General features: G+C 37.1%; 1 protein-coding gene across 2 annotated transcripts in view; it reads left to right on the forward strand.

The window, feature by feature from the left end:
- Positions 1-24,981, forward strand: part of DNAJB9 (DnaJ heat shock protein family (Hsp40) member B9) — a 700,153-nt gene that overhangs the window by 312,770 nt on the left and 362,402 nt on the right. For both annotated transcript variants that reach the window (XR_010945587.1, XR_010945588.1), the window contains exon 11: positions 8,181-8,274. The gene's annotated coding sequence lies outside the window, so the exon portion shown is untranslated. The remainder of the gene's footprint in view (positions 1-8,180; positions 8,275-24,981) is intronic.

Below are 24,981 nucleotides of genomic sequence, written 5' to 3' on the forward strand. Positions count from 1 at the left end.
CAGAGCAGAATAAAGAAAAAAGAATGAAAAGAATTGAGAACAGTCTCAGAAACATCTGGGACAACATTAAACACACCAACATTCGAATTATAGGGGTCCCAAAAAACGAAGAGAAAAAGAAAGGGACTGAGAAAATATTTGAAGAGATTATAGTTGAAAACTTCCCTAATATGAGAAAGGAAATAGTTAATCAAGTCCAGGAAGTGCAGAGAGTCCTATACAGGATAAATCCAAGGAGAAACGTACCAAGACACATATTAATCAAACTATCAAAAATTAAATACAAAGAAAAAATATTATAAGCAGCAAGGGAAAAACAACAAATAACATACAAGGGAATCCCCATAAGGTTAACAGCTGATCTTTCAGCAGAAACTCTGCAAGCCAGAAGGGAGCGGCAGGACGTATTTAAAGTGATGAAAGGGAAAAACCTACAATCAAGATTACTTTACCCAGCAAGGATCTCATTCAGATTTGACAGAGAAATTAAAACCTTAACAGACAAGGAAAAGCTAAGAGACTTCAGCACCACAAAACCAGCTTTACAACACATGCTGAAGGAAGTTCTCAAGGTAGGAAACACAAGAGAAGGAGAAGACCTACAGTAACAAACCCAAAACAATTAAGAAAATGGTAATAGGAACATACATATCGATAATTACCTTAAATGTAAATGGATTAAATGCTCCAACCAAAAGACATAGACTGGCTGAATGGATAAAAAAACAAGACCCATATATATGCTGTCTACAAGAGACCCACTTCAGACCTAGGGACACATACAGACTGAAAGTGAGGGGATGGAAAAAGATATTCCATGCAAATGGCAATCAAAAGAAAGCTGGAGTAGCAATTCTCATATCAGAGAATTTAGACTTTAAAATAAAGACTGTTACAAGAGACAAGTACGCTACATAATGATCAAGGGATCCACCTAAGAAGAAGATATAACAATTGTAAATATTTATGCACCCAACAGCAGCACCTCAATACATAAGGCAAATGCTAACAGCCATAAAAGGGGAAATTGACAGTAACACTATCATGGTAGGGAACTTTAACACCCCACTTTCACCAATGGACAGATCATCCAAAATGAAAGTAAATAAGGAAACAAGCTTTAAATGATACATTAAACAAGATGGACTTAATTGATATTTATAGGATATTCCATCCAAAAATGACAGAATACACTTTCTTCTTAAGTGCTCATGGAACATACTCCAGGATAGATCACATCTTGGGTCACAAATCAAGCCTTGGTAAATTTAAGAAAATTGAAATCATATCAAGTATCTTTTCTGACCACAGCGCTATGAGACTAGATATCAATTACAGGAAAAAAATCTGTAAAAAAACAGATACATGGAGGCTAAACAATACTAAATAAACAACAGATCACTGAAGAAATCAAAAAGGAAATCAAAAAATACCTAGAAACAAATGACAATAAAAACATTACGACCCAAAACCTGTGGGCTGCAGCAAAAGCAGTTCTAGAGGGAAGTTTATAGGAATACAGTCCTGCCTCAAGAAACAAGAAATATCTCAAATAAACAACCTTAACCTTACACCTAAAGCAATTAGAGAAAAAAGAACAAAAAAACCCCAAAGTTAGCAGAAGGAAAGAAATCATAAAGATCAGATCAGAAATAAAGGAAAAAGAAATGAAGGAAACAATAGCAAAGATCAATAAAACTAAAAGCTGGTTCTTTGAGAAGATAAACAAAGTTGATAAACCATTAGCCAGACTCATCAAGAAAAAAAAGGGAGAAGACTCAAATCAATAGAAGTAGAAATGAAAAAGGAGAAGTAACAACTGACACTGCAGAAATACAAAGCATCATGAGCGATTACTACAAGCAACTATGCCAATAAAATGGACAACCCTGAAGAAATGGACAAATTCTTAGGAAAGCACAACCTTCTGAGACTGAACCAGAAAGAAATATAACATATGAACAGACCAATCACAAGCACTGAAATTGAAACTGTGATTAAAAATCTTCCAACAAACAAAAGGCCAGGGCCAGATGGCTTCACAGGCGTATTCTATCAAACATTTAGAGAAGAGCTAACACCTATCCTTCTCAAACTCTTCCAAAATATAGCAGAGGGAGGAACACTTCTCAACTCATTCTACGAGGCCACCATCACCCTGATACCAAAACCAGACAAAGATGTCACAAAGAAAGAAAACTACAGGCCAATATCACTGATGAACATAGTTGCAAAAATCCTCAATAGCGTACTAGCAAACAGAATCCAATAGCACATTAAAAGGATCATACACCATGATCAAGTGGGGTTTATCCCAGGAATGCAAGGACTCTCAATATACACAAATCAGTCAATGTGATACAACATATTAACAAACTGAAGGAGAAAAACCATATGATCATCTCAATAGATGCAGAGAAAGCTTTCAGAAAACTTCAGCACCCATTTATGATAAAAACCCTCCAGAAAGTAGGCATAGAGGGAACTTTCCTAAACATAATAAAGGCCACATATGAGAGACCCACAGCCAACGTCGTTCTCAATGGTGATAAACTGAAACCATTTCCACTAAGATCAGGAACAAGGTTGCCCACTCTCACCACTATTATTCTACAGAGTTTTGGAAGTTTTAGCCACAGCAATCAGAGAAGAAATAAAAGGAATCCAAATTGGGAAAGAAGAAGTAAAGCTGTCACTGTTTGCAGATGACATGATACTATACATAGAGAATCCTAAAGATGCTACCAGAAACCTACTAGAGCTAATCAATGAATTTGGTAAAGTAGCAGGATACAAATTAATGCACAGAAATCTCTGGCATTCCTATACACTAATGATGAAAAATCTGAAAGAGAAATTAAGGAAACACTCCTATTTACCACTGCAACAAAAAGAATAAAATACCTAGGAATAAATCTACCTAAGGAGAAAAAAGACCTGTATGCAGAAAACTATAAGACACTGATGAAAGAAATTAAAGATGATACCAACAGATGGAGAGATATACCATGTTCTTGGGTTGGAAGAATCAACATTGTGAAAATGACTCTACTACCCAAAGCAATCTACAGATTCAAAGCAATCCCTATCAAACTACCATTGGCATTTTTCACAGAACTAGAACAAAAAATTTCACAATTTGTATGGAAACATAGAAGACCCCAAATAGCCAAAGCAATCTTGAGAAAGAAAAATGGAGCTGGAGGAATCAGGCTCCCTGACTTCAGACTCTACTGTGAAGCTACAGTAATCAAGACAGTATGGTACTGGCACAAAAACAGAAATATAGATCAATGGAACAGGTTAGAAAGCCCACTCTTTTACAGCTACATGTAAAAGAATGAAATTAGAACACTCCTTAACACCATATACAAAAATAAACTCAAAATGGATTAAAGCCCTAAATGTAAAGCCAGACACTATAAAACTATTAGAGGAAAACATAGGCAGAACACTCTATGACATACATCACAGCAAGATCCTTTTTGACCCCCCTCCTAGAGACACGGAAATAAAAACAAAAATAAACAAATGGGACCTAATGAAACTTAAAAGCTTTTGCACAGCAAAGGAAACCATAAACAAGACAAAAAGACAACCCTCAGAATGGGAACAAATATTTGCAAATGAAGCAACTAGCAAAGGAGTGATCTCCAAAATTACAAGCAGCTCATGCAGTTCAATATCAACAAAACAAACAACCCAATCCAAAAATGGGCAGAAGACCTAAATAGACTTTTCTCCAAAGAAGATATACAGATTGCCAACAAACACATGAAAGAATGCTCAACATCACTAAGCATTAGAGAAATGCAAATGAAAACTACAATGAGATATCACCTCGCACCTGTCAGAATGGCCATCATCAAAAAATCAAGAAACAATAAATGCTGGAGAGGGTGTGGAGAAAAGGGAACCCTCTTGCAGTGTTGGTGGGAATGTAAATTGATACAGCCACTATGGAGAACAGTATGGAGGTTGCTTAAAAAACTAAAAATAGAAATACCATACGACCCAGCAATCCCACTACTGGGCATATACCCTAAGAAAATCATAATTTGAAAAGGGTCTTGTACCACAATGTTCATTGCAGCTCTATTTACAATAGGCAGGACTTGGAGGCAACCTAAGTGTCCATTGACAGATGAATGGATAAGGAAGATGTGGCACATATATACAGTGGAATATTACTCCGCCATAAAAAGAAATGAAATTGAGTTATTTGTAATGAGGTGTATGGACCTAGAGACTTTCATACAGACTGAAGTAAGTCAGAATGAGAAAAATAAGTACTGTATGTTAACACATATATATGGAATCTAAAGAAAAAAAATGGTTATGCAGAATCTAGTGGCTGGACAGGAATAAAGACGCAGATGTAGAGAATGGACTTGAGGACACGGGGACTGGGAAGGGTAATCTGGGTCGAAGTGAGAGAGTGGCATGGACTTATATATACTACCAAAATAGATAGCTAGTGGGAAGCAGCCACTTAGCACAGGGAGATCAACTCAGTGCTTTGTGACCACCTAGAGGGGTGGGATGGGGAGGGTGGGAGGGAGATACAAGAGGGAGGAGATATGGGGATATATGTATATGTGTAGCTGATTCACTTTGTTATATAGCAGAAACTAACACACCGTTGTAAAGCAATTATACTCTAATAAACATGTTAAAATTTTTTTCAGAAAAAAAAGCATATATATGGAATCTAGAAAAATGGTACAGATGAACCTATTTGCAAAGCAGAAATAGAGACACAGATGTAGAGAACAATCGTATGGACACAGAGGTGGGAAAGGGGGAGTGGGATGAATTGGGAGATTGGGATTGACATATATACACTACTATGTATAAAATAGATAACTAATGAGAACGTACTGTATAGCACCAGGGAATTCTACTCAATGCTCTGTGGGAAGGAAATCCAAAAAGGAGTGGATATATGTATATGTATAGCTGATTCACTTTTCTGTGCAGCAGAAACTAACACAACATTTTGAAGCCACTGTACTCCAATTAAAAAAAAAAAAAAAAAGCAAAGGCTTGTATTAGATTATCTTTAATGTGGTTACCAGCTCTAACACTGTGAGTCTCAATGAAATCTAGTAGAAGGGGGAAAGGAGAGAAAGAGATAAATATATATATATATATATATATATATATATATATATAAAGAGAATAGATAGGAAGAGGAAGTAACAAAAGGAGGAGAAGAGGAGAGAGGGAATAGGGAAGTGGTTGAGAGAGAGTCCCACCAATTACCTTGGCTGTGATTCCTTGATCCTGAGCAAGGGTGGACCTTATCTGGTATTCAGAGGAATTCAATAAACAAGTGAGTAACTAAATAAATCACAAAAATCATAACATAATCATATATCATATAATATCATATATGATAATCATATATATGATAATCATATCATAATCATAATTTTCTCAGACAAGGTTGATTTAATAGCCACTTGTCCCTTAGTTAGTTTCATGAATTATTCTTGTATCCCTTTGGATACTACCTGTAGTTGATCGAGTTATATGGCATCACTGATTTGGACACTGTTACGCTTGGCTTGTAGAAGCCAGTAAATAGAAGACAGTTTATGAGAGGAATGCTAAAGGTGGCTGTGATAGATCTAAAATGTTATTTCCATTCATTTAAAAAGCCTCTGAAATATAAATAACCCCAGTGTGAATGGTAAGGCACTTAGCCTATCCAGTTCCTTTGTTCGCTAATGACTGCAAAAGTTCACTCTCACCTGCAGAGTCATAAAAGTTTACAGATAATAACAATACATGAACAGCCTCTCTGCCAAAATTCCTTGACCATGTCTTATTTTATTGATTCTACCCTCTAAATGTTCTACTAGAGGAAGAATGAATACGGATATTTAACAAGATTTTAGGAGAAATCAATATTAATGTATTTAGCAGCTGAGTTTAATTTTTAAAAGGGAAAAAGTCTGCATTAAAAAGGCTAAAGCTTAGATTTATTTGTATGCACTGAGGAACAGTTGGAAAGGAAGGGTGTTTTGAAGTTCAGTCAGCCGGACAGATCACTGGAGGGAGCTCTAACTTCACCACAAAATCAGAACTGAGCTCTTTCTTTGTTCTTAAATTTCACATACAGCCGATGCCCACCCGCCCCCCCCCAATAAAATCAATAATAAATACGAAAAGTGTCTGGAAAGGAAAAATGTGTTTTGGGGGGCATCACATGCCACATTTGCTTACAAATAAAGACAGAACCACTATTCAGAATTGGCAATAAACAAGTCAAAAATACAATATATATATAGTTAGAGCCACAGTATACGCTTTGTATGAAAAATACTTCGAAAAATATACTTTAAAACTCTCCACACTATCGCACCTCACCCCCATTATAATAGTGTAAATCCAAAATGACACCACTCTCAAGGCCAGCCAGGCAGAATCTGGCTTTGGTGTTCACAGAATTCACACAAGCTCTTGAGTACTTTATACGGGAGGAGACTTTGTAAAGGCGTGGGTGATATCTTGGGCCCGTTCTTAGCAACATCACAACTGTTTCTGTGTTGGACCAGCTTTATGAAGGGCATTTACTTTTTCAGAGGCTGAGTGGTGTGCTTAATAGCACCCTGGATTGGGAACCAGAACACCTAGATTTTCAGCACTGCTGAAATCCTAACTATATGTGAGCCTGTGGGCTTTATCATCTTCACATTCCTGATGAAACAGAAATATGAAAAGGTTGAACTAAGTGATTTCTAAAGTCCCTTCTAATTTTTAAGTATGATCATCAAGTTAAAATTGTTTATTTGCTTTTTCAGTACGAACTGACTCTGATTATCATATATGTTCATAGAGAGTGATATTTAGAATTCACTTCTGTCATTTAGAACCCCCACCCACCCCCGAATGCTGTGTCTATCTTAAATACATTTTCCAAGAGTTTTCCTACACCTTCCTTCTTATATACCCTTCCTCCTCCTTCCATTGCTTACCTGGTCCTTTTACAGTTGGCTCCAGCTAAGAAGCAAATCTGTACTAATATTCTGAAAAAATGACTCTCAGTATCTTCAGGATCAGGCCTAACCTGGTAGGAATTCTGGGGACTTAAGCAGGCTATAGAGCAGGGTCTTCTGGTAGGGATATGTTTAATTAAGGTGTTACCTCGAGCCAAGTACATAGTTTGCAGGACCCAGTGCAGAATGAAAATGCAGGGTCCCTGCTCAAAAAATTATTAAGAATTTTCAGATGGTGACAGCAGACCATTAAACCAAGCCAAGGGAACTTACGAACGTGAGGCCATTATGTCATAGTATGTGACTACACAGGTCACATACCCAGGCAGCCATTCGTGCCTGGAGTGGTGGGAACCCTGGGTTCAGTTTCACTGGTGCATAGGACTGAGTTTGACTCCAAAAGTATTATCCATTGAAAAAAAAAATCCAATACAAATAAGGTAACATAAAAGCAAGCCACTCCTGCCAACTTATTTTTTTAAAGGTGACAAATGGTTCCAACAAAGAAGCTCTGATTATGTTTGGGCCAAATCCTTAGAAGGATGATCAGTTAAATAGTTTCGGAAAAAGCACTGTGGAAAGGGAAGGTGTTGAAATCATATGATCATTATGTTTATACCAATTAAAATTTTCATTCTGAGAAGGTGTAATGGTTTCTTCCAAGTAGTTTCAAGAAATTGGAAAGCCAGATGGAGATGCAAACAGTGGCACAAAGACTGACAAGAAGTTTCCTGGAGGGACTGGCGAAGTGTAGGGAAAAGATGCTTTCAAAAGGCTAGAGGCATTAGTTTACCTCTACTTCCCAAAGCTTTAAAATAAAGTTTGTAATAGATCAACTGTATAATTTCTTCGTGTTTTTTTCTAACATTTTATTTTTGTCTGATTCTGTTATTCTAGTGGGGAGATTACCTTGGCAATGCATACACTGTATTGTAACCTTTGATGGAATATTTGTGGTTTCAAAACAAGTTCAAAGCTATTTTTTCCTTTCAACAATAGGCATTAGTCAGCATTGATTGACTTTATGACAGTGTTCCTTGGCATTCATTTTTATTTGAGCTCAGAGGTCCAAGTAAATTGTGTTAATATTTTAGGTAGCATCTTGTGATTTGCATTGGCTGAGATCTGGAACAAGACAATTCACATCTGTGAATTTGTTTTTTCCTCTCTACACAGCACAACTTGGTGGCATCCTGACTGCCTCAGAGAAGCACCATCATCACCTTTGAGATGGAGTCTTAGAAGGCTTCTTCCAGCCAGTTGTAAGCAGGTAAGTTTGCATTAGGGCTTCTGCTGCCTTCTTTCCCTCTTCCCCAGGTTCTGAGTCTCCTACTCCTACCCTCATCTGTGAACAGAAGCTTATACTTTTAGACTTTCAAGTTTTCCTTCTCCTACAGTAGTCCTCTTTCTCTCTTGAGTTAAAAACTAGCCAATCTGCTGAACTAAGTGTTATTAGTTTGTCTACTGGTGGATGACTATACACATAGGTGCACTTCTAAGTACTATGTTTGCTTTTCCTTCGAGCCTGCCGCTATGAGATAATTTAAGCCAAGTGAGAGTCAGAAACGTAGAACTATGTCATGAGGAAGGCCAGAAGGAGAGTTGACTTGGGTAAGGAGTGATAGATATATTGTGACCTTAAAATAACAAAGTTGCTTACTTTCTACCATAAAGGCAATCCTAATTCTTAGATAGTATATCTCATCCTTTTAAGGGTGTGTTGGACAACCAAAGATAATTTAGAGAAGCTAAAATTTAGGAATCTGAAAACAGTCCTTAATTATGGCCTTTGCATTCAATTCACAATGAAAGCAGATTGAATTTAAACTTCCCAATAACATAGCCCTTGGGGCTAATGCTCTTGGAATAAATTTAAAATGAAACTGTTTCATACTGAAATCCATTAGTCATTTCTTTAGCAAACCCTCTTAGGTAGGGCTCCTTTAGCCTACATTTCCTGATTCTGCTGTACTTTATGATGTTATGACTAGATCCCAAAGAACACTGTGGAATGCAATCTGCAAAAGCACTTTTTACTTAAAATTTTAAAATCAAAAATGACTGGAGAAAAAACATGGTAATTATAGCTTAACATAACAATGCAGAGGATACAGCCTGCAATGTAGTAGTTTCAATCACCATTATTATTAGCACAGTTTTTAGTAGTCATTAGTTGCTGAATTTTTAAATGTTTTGTTTATTAAGATAAAAAATATATTTTTATTTATGCAAAAGATGCCATCGAATCAGTTTTCCAAAGGTGGTGAGGAGTTAGTTTTCTCAGTATCACAAGATCTTTCCTCAGGCATGCTGCAGAGAGATATTTCACTTACAGCTAAAATCCACCCAATTGCATAAGGAAACAAAGGACATTTCTGCCCAAGGATTTGGTTTACACTGTTAATTTGGAATCATTTTAGACTTATAGAAAATTTGCAAAAATAATATAGAGAATTCCTATATACCCTTCACCCAGCTTCCCCTAATGTTAACATATTACATAAACATAGTACAATGATCAAAACCAAGAAATTAATATTGGCAAAATGCTATTAACTAAACTATAGATGGTATTTGAATCCCAACAATTTTCCCATTCATGTCCTTTTTTTTGGTCACAGAATCCAATCGAGAATCCCACATAGCATTCCGTCTTCAAATCTACTTAGTCTCTCCCGATGTGTAAAAATTTCCTCAGTCTTTCCTTGTCTTTCTTGATCAGAGTCATATTTCAAACAGGATTTATTCCTTTGAGTTGAATAATAATGAAAGAACAGAAAAATCCCCAACATTTGGGAACTTTAAGAGAAAAATTACATGTTTTCTTAGAAATCTTTCAAATTATTAGAGTGTGCTTTGCTTAATTTTAAATGTATATATTTAAAATTATGAATTAAACTCTAGATTATTTAAATATTTTAAAAATATTTTTGAAAGAAAAAAATTTTTTCTGCACATTGCTGTTTTGTTTTTTGTTTGCAATGACCTGTCTTGAGCAGTTTAAATCTAAAATAAGACTCCTTTGGGAGTGGTTTTTGGATTTATAATTTAGAAGAATTTTTACAGAAATGGAATTAGGATAATTGCTCTATGGCCTCTTTGGCTTAAATTAGAAGGAAATTCTATTAATTGTGTGGTATAAATTTACTCCTTTAAATAGCTTAAAGTAAATTTCAGAGTAGTAGTAGTCAAATTTCAATGTAGTCAAATTCTGCATGTAAATACTTGTATATATTCTATGTTCCTAACTTAAGTTTCTGAAAACATTATTTATATATATAATTTATATATATAATTGTATATATAGTCTGTATATATATGTAGACTGTATATTATATATATATATATAATTTGTATATACATGCGTGTGTGTGTAATTCTCTGCAGCATTGTTGAATGCTTTACTGAGAACACATGAAAAAAATACATATTTTTCAATAAGAGCTATTTCATGTAGCATAAATGCACTTCATCAGCTTGGAGAACAAACAAAGGTCACAATAATTCTTTTTAAAATAAAAATTAATGTGACTGTCCTCCCACTTTACCACTCAAAGTATGTCCTCTCTCTGCCCCAGGGACAGAGAGATGTCCTCATAGAGTCTGTCCTCATAGAGCGTTCCAAATCCTGAGGAGGCTCACCCATAGTTCAGCCCCAATCTGACCTCACTTTCATTGGTGTCTAAAGCCCAGGTGTGGCTCCTTGAATCTGAAGCATGCCCAGGTATAATCTTAAGCCAGTGCTTTGGATTGGATCACCTCCCTGTCAAGCTGGGGACTCTCTCCACATCCTCTTATACCACTCCTGAAAGCTGCAGCGTTCACAGCCAAGGGAGCAGTTTCTCTGTTCCTGAGGCATCATCTAAAGTACCACATCTGGTTCCTAGGACCTTGCAGAAGGAGAACTAGAGGACTCAAACCAGTGCCACATAGTGCCACCTTTACGTCAGGTGGTTTCGTAATGTCTGCTGATGTCCTTGTCTACTTAGTGTTCACTGATAGTACCATCTTTTCTTGAGGTCAGTGTTTGCATGTGTGGAGGGGGTTGCTGAGCTAGAGAGAAGGAAGTCTTTCCTCACCATGTTATGTTCACTGTGCTCACCCTACCAACCTTCAGTTGAGTTTCTGGTACCATTACCTTTGCTGTTCTCATACCAGAAGAGTGGCATAACAAGGCTAGACCCATTAAAGGAGTTTCAGAATCAAGGATAGGGCCCATGTATTACAAAAATGTGGTCTATTCAGTAGAAAAGCTATCCAGGCTTGTCAGACATGTTCATCTTTTTAAAAAAATATTTATTTTTATTGAAGTACAGTTGATTTATAATGTGTTAGTTTCAGGTATACAGCAAAGCGTGTCTGTGTGTGTGTGTGTGTGTGTGTGTGTGTGTGTATGTGTGTATATATATATATATATATATATATATATATACTTTTTCAGATTCTTCTCCACTATAGTTATTATAAGATATTGAATATAGTTCCCTGTAATATATAGCAGGTCCTCGTTGTTTGTCTATTTTATATATAGTTGTGTGTATCTGTTATTCCCAAACTCCTAATTTATCCTTCCCCCACTTTCCCCTTTGGTACCCATAAGTTTGTTTTCTATGTCTGTGAGTCTATTTCTGTTTTGTAAATAAGTTCATTTGTATCATTTTTTTAGATATATACATTCCACATGTAAGTGATATCATATGATATTTGTCTTTCTCTGTCAGAATTACCTCATTTAGTACGATAATCTCCAGGTCCATCCATGTTGTTGCAAATGGCATTATTTCATTCCTTTTTATGGCCTAGTAATATTCCATTGTATATATATACATACATCTTCTTTATCAATTCATCTGTCAATGGACATTTAGTTGCTTTCACGTCTTGGCTATTGTAAATAGTACTGCTATGAACATTGGGATGCATGTATCTTTTTGAATTGGAGTTTTCAGACGTGTTCATCTTTTTAATGATGAATTTTAACCTCTTTGGGTTAAAATATCTATATCTATATAGATAGATATAGATATTTATACACACACAAACACATACAAGTACAGAGAGCTGGAGGGATACTATAAAAAAATGTAGGATACTCACTTGTGAGTGGGTTGTGCTGACAACCCAGTATGCGAGAGTTCATTTAAAATAAAGGTGTCCTGCAACCCATTAGAGGGAAGGATCAAATCTTGAAACAGGGACAAGTTCTTCAGGTCATCATTGTTCAGTCAGTGTTCCAGATTTTCTACATAGGAAGAACCAAAGAAAACAGTCTTACTGGAATGGAGGGAGGGGTTGGAGGAGAGATATCTTGAAGCTGCATTTACAGAGCATCCTCCTCCACCTCCTTCTTTGATTCTCTTTATTTGGAGGTGGTTTGGGAATAGATACTGAAGGATTAGATTATATGGAGGCAGAAAGACCCTGCCCCTCAAGGAACTTCTTGGTAATCCCAAACCACAATGCAATCTCTGTGCTTACCTTACACACAGAAGTTATTGTTGAATTTCTCTGCAGCTCAAAGGCTTTTTGCAATTAAGTATGAAATTTTTTTGGAGTAGAAACAAAACTAGGATGTTAGCTCCAAGAGGGCAAAAATTTTGTGTTTGTTCTTTGCTCTGTTTCGAATTCCTAGAACAGTGCATGATCCATAGTAAGAACTGAATAATAAGAACTGAATATTGGGGGGATTGGTTCAAGATGGTGGAGTAGAAGGATGTGAGCTCACTCCCTCTTGTGAGAGCACTGGAATCACAACTAACTGCTGAACAATCATTGACAGGAAGACACTGGAACTCGCCAAAAAATACCCCACATTCAAAGAAAAAGGAGAAGCCACAATGAGACGGTAGGAGGGGTGCAATCACAATAAAATCAAATCCCATAACTGCTGGGTGGGTGACTCACAAACTGGAGAACACTTATACCACAGAAGTCCACCCACTGGAGTGAAGGTTCTGAACCCCACATCAGGCTTCCCAACCTGGGGGTCCAGCAATGGGAAGAGGAATTCCCAGAGAATCCGACTTTGAAGGCTAGCGAGATTTGATTGCAGGACTTTGACAAGACTGGGGGAAACAGAGACTCCACTCTTGGAGAGCACACACAAAGTAGTGTGCACATCAGGACCCAAGGGAAGGAGCAGTGACCCCTTAGGAGACTGAACCAGACCTAGTGTTGGAGGGTCTCCTGCAGAGGCAGGGGGTGGCTGTGAGTCACTGTGTGGACAAGGACACTGGCAGCAGAAGTTCTGGGAAGCACTTATTTGTGTGCGCCCTCCTGGAGTTCACCACTGGCCCCACCAAAGGGCCTGTAGGCTCCAGTGCTAGATTGCCTCAGGCCAACCAACAGGGAGGGAAATCAGCCCCACCCATCAGCAGACAAATGGATTAAAGTTTTACAGATCTCTGCCCACCAGAGCAACACCCAGTTCTACCCTCCACCAGTCCCTCCCATCAGAAAGCTTGCACAAGCCTCTTAGATAGCCTCATCCACCAGAGGCCAGACAGCAGAAGCAGGAAGAACTAGAGTCCTGCAGCCCATGGAACAAAAACCACATTCACAGAAAGACAGACAAGATGAAAAGGCAGACACCTATGTACCAGATGAAGGAACAAGATAAAACCCCAGAAAAACAATTAAATGAAGTGGAGTAGGCAACCTTCCAGAAAAAGAATTCAGAATAATGATAGTGAAGATGATCTGAGACCTTGGAAAAAGAATGGAGGCAAAGATTGAGAAGATACAAGAAAGGTTTAACAAAGATGTAGAAGAATTAAAGAAAAAACACCTAGAGGAATTAAAGAACAAACCAACAGAGATGAAGAATACAATAACCAAAATGAAAAATACACTAGAAGGAATCAATAGCAGAATAACTGAGGCAGAAGAATGGGTAAGTAACCTGGAAGACAGAATGGTGGAATTCACTGCCGCACAACAGAATAAAGAAAAAAGAATGAAAAGAAATGAGGACTGCCTAAGAGACCTCTGGGACAACATTAAACACACCAACATGTGCATTTCAGGGATCCAAGAAGGAGAAGAGAGAGAGAAAGGACCTGAGAAAATATTTGAAGAGATTATAGTTGAAAATTTCCCTAACATGGGAAAGGAAAGACCACCAAAGTGCAGGAGTCACAGAGAGTCCCAAGCAGGATAAACCCAAGGAGAAACATGCAGAGACATATAGTAATCAAACTGACAAAAATTAAAGACAAAGAAAAATTATTAAAAGCAACAAGGGAAAAATGACAAATAACATACAAGGGAACTCTCATAAGGTTAGCAACCAATTTCTCAGCAGAAACTCTGCAAGCCAGAATGGAGTGGCACAATATATTTAAAGTGATGAAAGGGAAGAACCTACAACCAAGATTACTCTACCTGGCAAGGATCTTATTTGGATTCAACAGAGAAATAAAAAGCTTTACAGACAAGCAACAGCTAAGAGAATTCAGCACCACCAAACCAGCTCTACAACAAGTGCTAAAGGAACTTCTCTAAGTGGGAAACACAAGAGGAGAAAAGGACCTACAAAAACAAACCCAAAACAATTAGGAAAATGGTAATAGAAACATACATATTGATAATCACCTTAAATGTGAATGGATTAAATACTCCAACCAAAAGACACAGGCTTACTGAATGGATACAAAAACAACACCCATCCATACGCTGTCTACAAGAGACCCACTTCAGACCTAGGGACACATACAGACTGCTAGTGAGAGTATGGAAAAAGCTATTCCATGCAAATGGAAATCAAAAGAAATCTGGGTAGTAATACTCATATCAGATAAAATAGACTTTAAAATAAAGAATGTTACAAGAGACAAGGAAGTACACTACATAATGATCAAGGGATCAATCCAAGAAGAAGATATAACAATTATAAATATATATGCACCCAATATAGGAGCACCTCAATACATAAGGCAACTGCTAACAGCTGTAAAAGAGGAAATCGACAGTAGCACAATCATAGTGGGGGACTTTAACACCTCACTTACACCAATGGACAGATCATCCAGACAGAAAATTCATAAGGATACACAAGTTTTAAATGACACAATAGACCAGATAGATTTAATTGATATTTATAAGACATTCCATCCGAAAACAGCAGATTACACTTTCTTCTCAAGTGCACACAGAACATTCTTCAGGATAGATCACAGCTTGAGTCACAAAGCAAGCCTTGGTAAATTTAAGAAAATTGAAACTGTATCAAGAATATTTTCTGACCACAATGCTATGAGATTAGAAATAAATTACAGGGGAAAAAAACCGTAAAAAACACAAACACTTAGAGGCGAAACAATACGTTGCTAAATAATGCGGAGACCACTGAAGAAATCAAAGAGGAAATCAAAAAATATCTACAGAAAAATGACAATGAAAACACAACGATACAAAATCTATGGCATGCAGCAAAAGCAGTTCTAAGAGGGAAGTTTATAGCAATGCAATCCTAACTCAAGAAAAAAGAAAAATCTCAAATAAACAATCTAACCTTACACCTAAAGGAACTAGAGAAACAAGAACAAACAAAACCCAAAGCTAATAGAGGGAAAGAAATAATAACGATCAGAGCAGAAATAAATGAAATAGAAACAAAGAAAACAATAGCAAAGCTCAATAAAATTAAAAGCTCTTTCTTTCAGAAGATAAATAAAATTGATAAACCTTTAGCCAGACTCATCAAGAAAAAGAGGGAGAGGACTCAGATCAATAAAATTAGAAATGAAAAAGGAGAAGTTACAGTGGACACCACAGAAATACAAAGTATCATAAGAGACTACTACAAGCAACTGTATGCCAATAAAATGACAACCTGGAAGGAATGGACAAATTCTTAGAAAAGCACAACCTTCCAAGACTGAACCAGGAAGAAATAGAAAATATGAACAGACCAATCACAAGTAATGAAATTGAAACTGTGATTAAAAATCTTCCAACAAACAAAAGTCCAGGACCAGATGGCTTCACATGTGAATTCTAGCAAACATTTAGAGAAGAGCTAAGACTCATCTTTTTCAAGCTCTTCCAAAAAATGGCAGTGGAAGAAACACTCCCAAACTTATTCTACAAGGCCACCATCACCCTGATACCAAAACCAGACAAAGATAGTGCAAAAAAAGAAAAGTACAGACCAATATCACTGATGAATATAGATGCAAAAGTCCTCAAAAAATACTTGCAGCCAGAATCCAACAGCACATTAAAAGGATCATACACCATGATCAGGTGAGATTTATCCCAGGGATGCAAGGATTCTTCAATATACGCAAATCAATCAATGTGATACACCTTATTAACAAATTAAAGAATAAAAACCATATGATCATCTCAATAGATGCAGAAAAAGCTTTTGACAAAATTCAACACCAATTTACAATAGAAACTGTCCAGAAAGTGGGCATAGAGGCAACCTACCTCAACATGATAAAGGTCATATATGACAAATCCACAGCAAACATCATTCTCAATGGTGAAAAACTGAAAGCATTTCCTCTAAGATCAGGAACAAGACAAGGATATCCACTCTCGCCACTATCATTCAACATAGTTTTGGAAGTCCTAGCCTCGGCAATCAGAGAAGAAAAAGAAATAAAAGGAATACAAATTGGAAAAGAGAAGTAAAACTGTCACTACCTGCAGATGACATGATACTATACATAGAGAATCCTAAAGATGCCACCAGAAAGCTACTAGAGCTAATCAATGAATTTGGTAAAGTCCCAGGATACAAAATTAATGCACAGAAATCTCTTGCATTCCTATACACTAATGATGAAAAATCTGAAAGAGAAATTAAGGAAACACTCCCACTTACCATTGCAACAAAAAGAATAAAATACCTAGGAATAAACCTACCTAAGGAGGCAAAAGACCTGTTTTCAGAAAACTATAAGACACTGATGAAGGAAATTAAAGATGATACAAACAGATGGAGAGATATACCATGTTCTTGGATTGGAAGAATCAATATTGTGAAAATGACTATACTACCCAAAGCAATCTACAGATTCAATGCAATCCCTATCAAATTACCAATGCCATTTTTTACAGAAGTAGAAGAAAAAAATCTTAAAATTTATATGGGGAATAAAAGACCCCGAAGAGCCAATGCAATCTTGAGGGAACAAAATGGAGCTGGAGAAATCAGACTCCCTTACTTCAGACTATACTAAAAGCTACAGTAATCAAGACAATATGGTACTGGCACAAAAACAGAAATATAGATCAATGGAACAGGATAGAAAGATCAGAGATAAACCCACACACCTATGGTCAACTAATCTATGACAAAGGAGGCAAGGATATACAATGAAGAAAAGACAGTCTCTTCAATAAGTAGTGCTGGGAAAACTGGACAGCTACATGTAAAACAGTGAACTTAGAACACTCCCTAACACCATACACAAAAATAAACTCAAAATGGATTAAAGACTTAAATGTAAGATCAGACGCTGTAAAACTCTTAGAAGAAAACATAGGAAGAACACTCTGACATAAATCACAGCAAGATCTGTTTTTGCCCCACCTCCTAGAGTAATGGAACTAAAAACAAAAATAAACAGGTGGAACCTAATGAAACTTAAAATCTTTTGCAGAGCAAAGGAAACTATAAAACAAGACGAAAGGACAACCCTCAGAATGGGAGAAAATATTTGCAAACGAATCAATGGACAACAGATTAATCTCCCAAATATGTAAACAGCTCATGCAGCTCAATATTAAAAAAACAAACAACCCAATCCAACAATGGGCAGAAGATCTAAATAGACATTTCTCCAAAGAAGACATATGGCCAAGAAGTACATGAAAAGCTGCTCAACATCACTAATTATTAGAGAAATGCAAATCAAAACTACAGTGAGGTACCACCTCACACCAGTAAGAATGGGCATCATCAAAAAATCTACAAACTGGCTTCCCTGGAGGCGCAGTGGTTGAGAGTCCGCCTGTTAATGCAGGGGACACAGGTTCATGCTCCAGTCCAGTAAGATCCCACATGCTGCCGAGCGGCTGGGCCCATTAGCCATGGTCGCTGAACCAGCATGTCCGGAGCCTGTGCTCTGCAACGGGAGAGGCCACAACAGTGAGAGGCCCACGTACTGCAAAAAAAAAAAAAAAAAAAAATCTGCAAACTACAAATGCTGGAGAGGGTGTGGAGAAAAGGGAACCCTCTTGCATTGTTGGTGGGAATGTTAATTGATACAGCTACTAAGGAGAACAGTATGGAGGTGCCTTAAAAAACTAAAAATAGAATTACCATATGACCCAGCAGTCCCACTACTGGGCATATACCCAGAGAAAACCATAATTAAACAAGACACATGCAACCCAATGTTCATTGCAGCACTATTTACAATAGCCATGTCCTGGAAGCAACCTAAATGCCTGTCGACAGACGAATGGATAAAGAAAATGTGGTACATATATACAGTGGAATATTACTCAGCCATAAAAAGGAATGAAGTCGGGTCATTTGTAGAGATATGGATGGACCTAGAGACTGTCATACAGAGTGGTGTAGGTCAGAAAGAGAAAAACAAATATCGTATATTTTTGCATATATATAGAACCTAGAAAAATGGTGCAGATGAACCGGTTTGCAAGGAAGAAATAGGTACACAGATGTAGAGAACTAATGTATGGACACCAAGGGGGGAAAGCGGGAGAGGGGGGTGATGGTGGTGGGATGAATTTGGAGATTTGGATTGACATATATACACTAATATGTATAAAATAGATAACTAATAATAAGCTGTTGTATAAAAATAATAAATAAAATTTTTAAAAAAAGAACCAAAAATAAAAAAGAACTGGATATTTGTTCTTGAATGAACTTGTGTATTTAGCCGCAAATTAGTTAAATTAGTCAAATGCATTATCTGGGCTTCCCTGGTGGCACAGTGGTTGAGAGTCCACCTGCCGATGCAGGGGACACGGGTTCGTGCCCCGGTCCGGGTAGATCCCACGTGCCGCGGAGTGGTTGGGCCCGTGAGCCATGGCCACTGAGCCTGCGCATCTGGAGCCTGTGCTCCGCAACGGGAGAGGCCACAACAGTGAGAGGCTTGCATACTGAAAAAAAAAAAAAAAAAATGCAGTATCTAATTCATCATGGCAGTTCTTGCAATAAAGTATTTTACAGTCATTAGGATGGTTTATACCAGTATGTATTGTCATAGAAAAATGTTTATGATTTAGGAAAGATAAGTAAATGTCTTATTTGCATAAATTATATTTATTTGTAAATTACTTTTGAAAAATATATATCATTTGAAAATTATGTAGGTGCATATATAGATGCAAAGTCATAGACTTGGATGTAAATAAAATAATTCTTAGGTGATTGTATTCAGATTAGTTGAATGTAACTAGTGGAATTCAAATGAAATCAATAGAGGTGACTTAAAAAATTAATAGTTGGAAAAAAATAACAGTGGTTGAATGTCAGCATTCAATATTATTTGTATTAATATTAGCTAAAATTATTAAAATCGAGCCACACCAGTGGTAGAAGTTATTGGAAATTATGGCATTAAAAAATAAAAAAGCAAGCACACTCACTTCTATAGTTGAACAAGTTACAAAAACTATACAAATGGACAAATGATATTGAAAAAATTACCGATTTTTTTCCCCAAGCCAAGAAATTACTGACTTTTTGGTAAAGATATAAAATTATCTTATAGATAGGGTTAGCATCAGTCACCCTACTTGACTAATGTGTAAGATGGATAACAGAGGGGATTTTCAAGGTGCCCCGTGCATAAGACAAATATCTCATACTTTTTGGGTTTATATATATTTGTGTTCAACCCTATCTCCCCTCTAGATCAAGGAACATGATACCAGCACAGGATAGGCAGTTAATAAATGCTCATTGAATGAACTCATGATTGTTTGGGTTTAGTGGGAAACAGTGGTACAGATACTGAAAAGTAGGGGCAATGGGAATGATAGTAGCAGTATCATGGACCCAAACTTTGTGTGGTGGTGTAGACAAATTCAAAAGATCCTCACCTTTCGCTGGCTTTTGAAAATTGGATCTTGTATAACTTTTATCTGTACCCAAACTTAAATTGTTTTGTCTTCCATTCTTTTTGGCAATAAAAGTTTTTTCCTGCAAACTCTGGCTCAGTAGAGGAAGTAAAACCCTAATTCTACCTCACCCTCCAGCACCATCAGACGCTAATAGAGTTTTACGTACAGGATATATCTCCTCATCATTGTATTGAATTTTTAGAATTGCTTCCTCAGTGCAGTTGTAAGGCTTTGAAAAGTTCTGTTTGTAGAGTTGGTGATTGGGTAACATATTTCGAGTGAAGTTGTAAAGAGTCCATGAATAAAAAAGAGCAGAAGAGAAGAAAAAGATATAGATTGAATCTAAGGATGTTAAAATGCAATTTTAGCTTTTTCTCTGATAACAGGCTCTGCCTTTGGTTTCTTTCTACATTTGAATGAGGTACATGGAAAACTGAGCTACTTTTAAGAGAAGGCTACACTGTGATTGTTTCTTTTTTCTTTTTCTTCATTTCTTCTTTCCTTTTTTAAAAAAAAATAATATAGGCAATCTTTTCCAAAAGTTGATGTCTTGAAGTAAATACTATACTTCTCTTCTTACGGTGGTTTGACTCAATGCTTCAGATTGGCAAAGAAGAAATTTGTACTCCATCTTCTTGTGTTTTTACAGCTTCGTTTGCATAAATGTGCAATTTATGTAGGGGTTGATGTACTGTATTGAGAAATTCAGAGACAGCTGCCAGGGCCATCTTGCAGGGAAACTGTGCTGAACCTGAAATTTAATTTAAATATTTCATTTCATTATCATAGATTGCAGTGTTGGTAGTAAACTCTCCCTTCTTTAGAATCAGCACTAATCCAATCCATGAAAATTCAATTGCCCTGTCCACAAATTTTGTGACTGAAAGCAGGGAACTGCAGACTTTGCAATGTAGATTGCCTGAAAGAATACTTTTGACTTCTTTCTTAGAAGGAAGAATCTTCGTCTTAGGAATTCAGGTAATAGAATTCAATTAAATTAACTAAAAAATTGTGCTTATTAATGTTCTCCTGCTACATCACCAGACATAAATGCAAGTCAGCTGACATCTTTCACTTTCCACTAAGCTTTTTGAAATTAACCATTTTTGTTAAGTTTAGCTGCTGCAATTAACTGCTGATTTCACCTCTGCATGGGCCTTGCTTCAGATGGTGTTAGGGATATCAACACCATTGAAGTCAATGGCACATGCTGGTGATTAATAACTACTTCGTTACTCAGAAAAAGGCTTCTCTTCGTTAATAATGATTATGGAAAATTTCCTATAAAAATATTATTTCTAGGACTTCCCTGGTGGTCCAGTGGTTAAGGTGCCATGCTTCCAGTGCAGGGGGCATGGTCGGGGAACTAAGATCCTGCATGCCATGCACTGCGGCCAAAAAAAAAAAAAAAATTTTATATATATATATATATATATATATACACACACACATATACATATATATGTGTATATTATTTCTACAAATACATGCATAGTTATTAGCTAAGATTGTAGGCATTATTAGAATCATGAGAATGTCAAGACTGCAAAAATACATTATGGTTTCCTTGATGTAGTAAAAACCATTGTTGCAATTATTGTTTGATTAATGTATTAGGAGAGTGTGGCTTTCTCAATGCTCACCCTCATTTTGGTTTAGCTATGAATATTAGCAAATGCTTTTTGAAAATAATACTTTAACCCCTAAGAGTAATTCTGGTCCAAAGAGAATGATTTGAAGCTGATGAAGTCATTGTGTTTTTCACACAGCTCATGCTAACTTATTCAATCTTTATGTCTAATTGCTTATAGCTCAAAGACTACATTAATGGCACATCAAATCGTCCATCAATGAAATAAATGCATGCACATACATAAAATTATGCTCACATCCCTACTCAATCTTACATACAAATACAGTGGATATGACATATCTTTTGGAAAAAAAATTTTTTTTTCTCTCCTCTAAGCTAAAAAAGGGCTAAATTGACGCTTTTATTTTTAGAATTGAATGGGTTGTGCGATCACCTTCATCTTGGACCTTGAAATTTCCATAATCCTCTTCTCTTCTGGGTTTGAGTAGAGAACATATTGATGGATTCAATATTCAATCCTGAAAAGACCCCAGGGGAACAAATGTAGTCAGAATAGACATGTAGCTTATCAGTGCTTAGCTTTCCTCCTAAGATGAATCAGTGCCTGTTTGGTCACATGGAGGTTTTTAGCCATGGAAAGCAAATTCCTTCACTGTCTTTATTGGGGATGGACTCTGTCTGCATATTCATGACATTGAAATTCTAATGTAAGATGCATCTCATCCCTTCTGAGTTTGGGCCTCCTTTCTGCTGACAGTGTTCATATTAAGTTTGGAAAGGATTTGCCATTGTTTTTACTTCTGTTTTTTAATTATTTTTATTGCCACATAATTTTGAAATTTATGGGCAACATTTAAATCAGTTGTAAATGGCTAGAATTATGAAGTAATAAAAATAAGTAAAAACTGCTTCATATTTTAAATTTGTTCTTAGAGATAAAAGAAAATAAGGAGGTACCGAAAGGGTCACAGCTTGGAAGGAGGTAACAGTTTCTGCCTTACAGTGCTATTTTCCCACAGGTGAAAAGTAGAATGGATCATATGGGGGTCACCAGTCATGGACTACGTTTGATTAATATTGTCTTCATTGAGAGGACTCACTGTACACAACATCCACGCTCATGAACAATATTCTATTGAGAGTGGGTGAGACTAGATGAAGGCCACAGGCATGAAAGTGTGTGTGTAATATCAAAAGTTGATATTAAGCTTCTTATTCTTAAGAAACTCATACTTTATCGTGCAAAACAATATACATACAAAAAATAAAGACCCAGATCAATATTAGTGGTACTGTATTTACAAGTGCTAATGGTTTGGTTAAAAAAAAAAGTACTAAAGGGATTCAGAAACTGGAGAGATAGGTGTGGTCTGGGGTTATTCAGAATATGCTTTTGGAGAAAGGTATGGTTTGCTCTGCATCTGAAAATATTTGTTAAGGGAAAGGAGAATAGGAGGACATTTCAGCTGGAGAATAAACTTGTAGAGATGAAGACTTTGCTGTATCAAAGTATAATATGGAGGGTTTTTTTGTTTTTGTTTTTTTTTTGTTTGTTTTGCGGTACGCGGGCCTCTCATTGTTGTGGCCTCTCCCGCTGCGGAGCACAGGCTCCGGACGCGCAGGCTCAGCGGCCATGGCTCACGGGCCTAGCTGCTCCGCGGCATGTGGGATATTCCCGGACCGGGGCACGAACCCGTGTCCCCTGCATCGGCAGGCGGACTCTCAACCACTGCGCCACCAGGGAAGCCCAGAGGGTTTTTTTTTTTAATGCAAGTGAAATGAACTTAATGCATAGCAAATTAATGCTAATAAAAATAATACTGACAAACAACCAATATTTACTGAATGGTTTCTATGGCCCAAAGCATTGAGCTAAGTGCATTACACGGATTATCTCTTGTAACCCATTTTTTAAGATTGACAGCAACATATTGGAAGACTTCACTTTTGTACTTGAGTCCCTTGGCAATAGGAACTAATGTAAATCTTAAAATATTCAGTGATTTGATTTGGATGAGTGAATATGAGATGGAAAAAAGGCAAGAAGAAGAGCTGAGAGATTACTCTGAAAATCTGAGTGTTAATGAATTGTACCATTCTGCATGAAAATAGTGGATTTATCAGTGGTGTTCTGGTAAATATTTAACAGTTGACTCTCCAGGGGGGAAAAGCCCTGATTTGATAACTTGCCACTTTCTGTGACGTAAATACTTTCACAATGACTGAATTCAAGCTGCCAATTCGAGGTCAACTGGCTCACCAAACTCCTGACAGCAACAGCTGGCTTTTGTCAGTCAGTATGAGCTGGCTCTGCACACCATCAAATTAATCTCAGACATAGAGAAAGTGAAGAATGAATGAGAGTTGGATGGTTTGGCTATGTGGAATAGAAGAGACTGTATCAAAAGTGGCATCCAGTTTTATAGCTTCAAGGAATGACAACCTGGGTGTCACTGCCTTCTAGGAGGGCAAGTCTAGCTGTGCCTCAACTGGGCAAGAGTCACGTAGAGACAGCTCTAGTAGCTCCTTCAGGCAAGTATCTGAGGGTTTTACTTGCTTGGAGGAGAAAGTTTTCTGCCTGGGTGACTAGGGGAGGCACGTGATACTGGGGCAACTAGAGGATGGTGTGGCAAATGTGCCTTGGTCCAGTTCAAGGATTAAGTCTGAGCCATCAAAGTAGAGAGGCTAGAGACTGATTTGGGAAGATTTCTTTTTCACTGAAGGGCCCCATGAAATGTTATCTATTTCTCCTGGAGGAAGGATATGGTGTAGAGTAGGGAAAAGAATCATTCTTTCAAGCTGTGCACATCCCTGTGGCACTGTGAGAGCCTCAGAGACATGGGACACTTTCTGGAGAGTCCTAGAAGTGTTTAGGGGAGTCGGAGAAACTCTCAATCAAAGTGAAGTCCTATCTTTGCAGATACAAAATGAAATTTGGATGTTAACAAATATGCAAGTTTGTACCCAAAGGCTTCTGAAGCCTGGGAAATTTGGACAGGGGAAAAAAGGCAAAAGGTGTGCATGAACCTAATTACGTTACATATGAGATGATAAGCAAGAAAATTTGTCTTGTAGTGCAGCTGAAGCTCTAGTGAAAAGACCAGAAGTAAGGAAGGGAGATGGGAGTCATCACCCAAAAGATGACACTTCTTGGCTGGAATCCAAATCAGGGAGAGTGTAGAAAGGAGATCAGATTGTCTCTGGTGAAGCCCACAAGAACATATCACAACATTCTAAGTGAAATCAATATATTTCACCAGTCCACAATCCTGAGTGTGTATAATAGATAAATTCATTTTTCCTGGGCATGCCTTAGAAACAAACATT

The sequence above is a fragment of the Pseudorca crassidens genome, chromosome 8 (genome assembly GCF_039906515.1).
Source record: "Pseudorca crassidens isolate mPseCra1 chromosome 8, mPseCra1.hap1, whole genome shotgun sequence".
In the NCBI taxonomy this organism is placed as follows: domain Eukaryota; kingdom Metazoa; phylum Chordata; class Mammalia; order Artiodactyla; family Delphinidae; genus Pseudorca; species Pseudorca crassidens.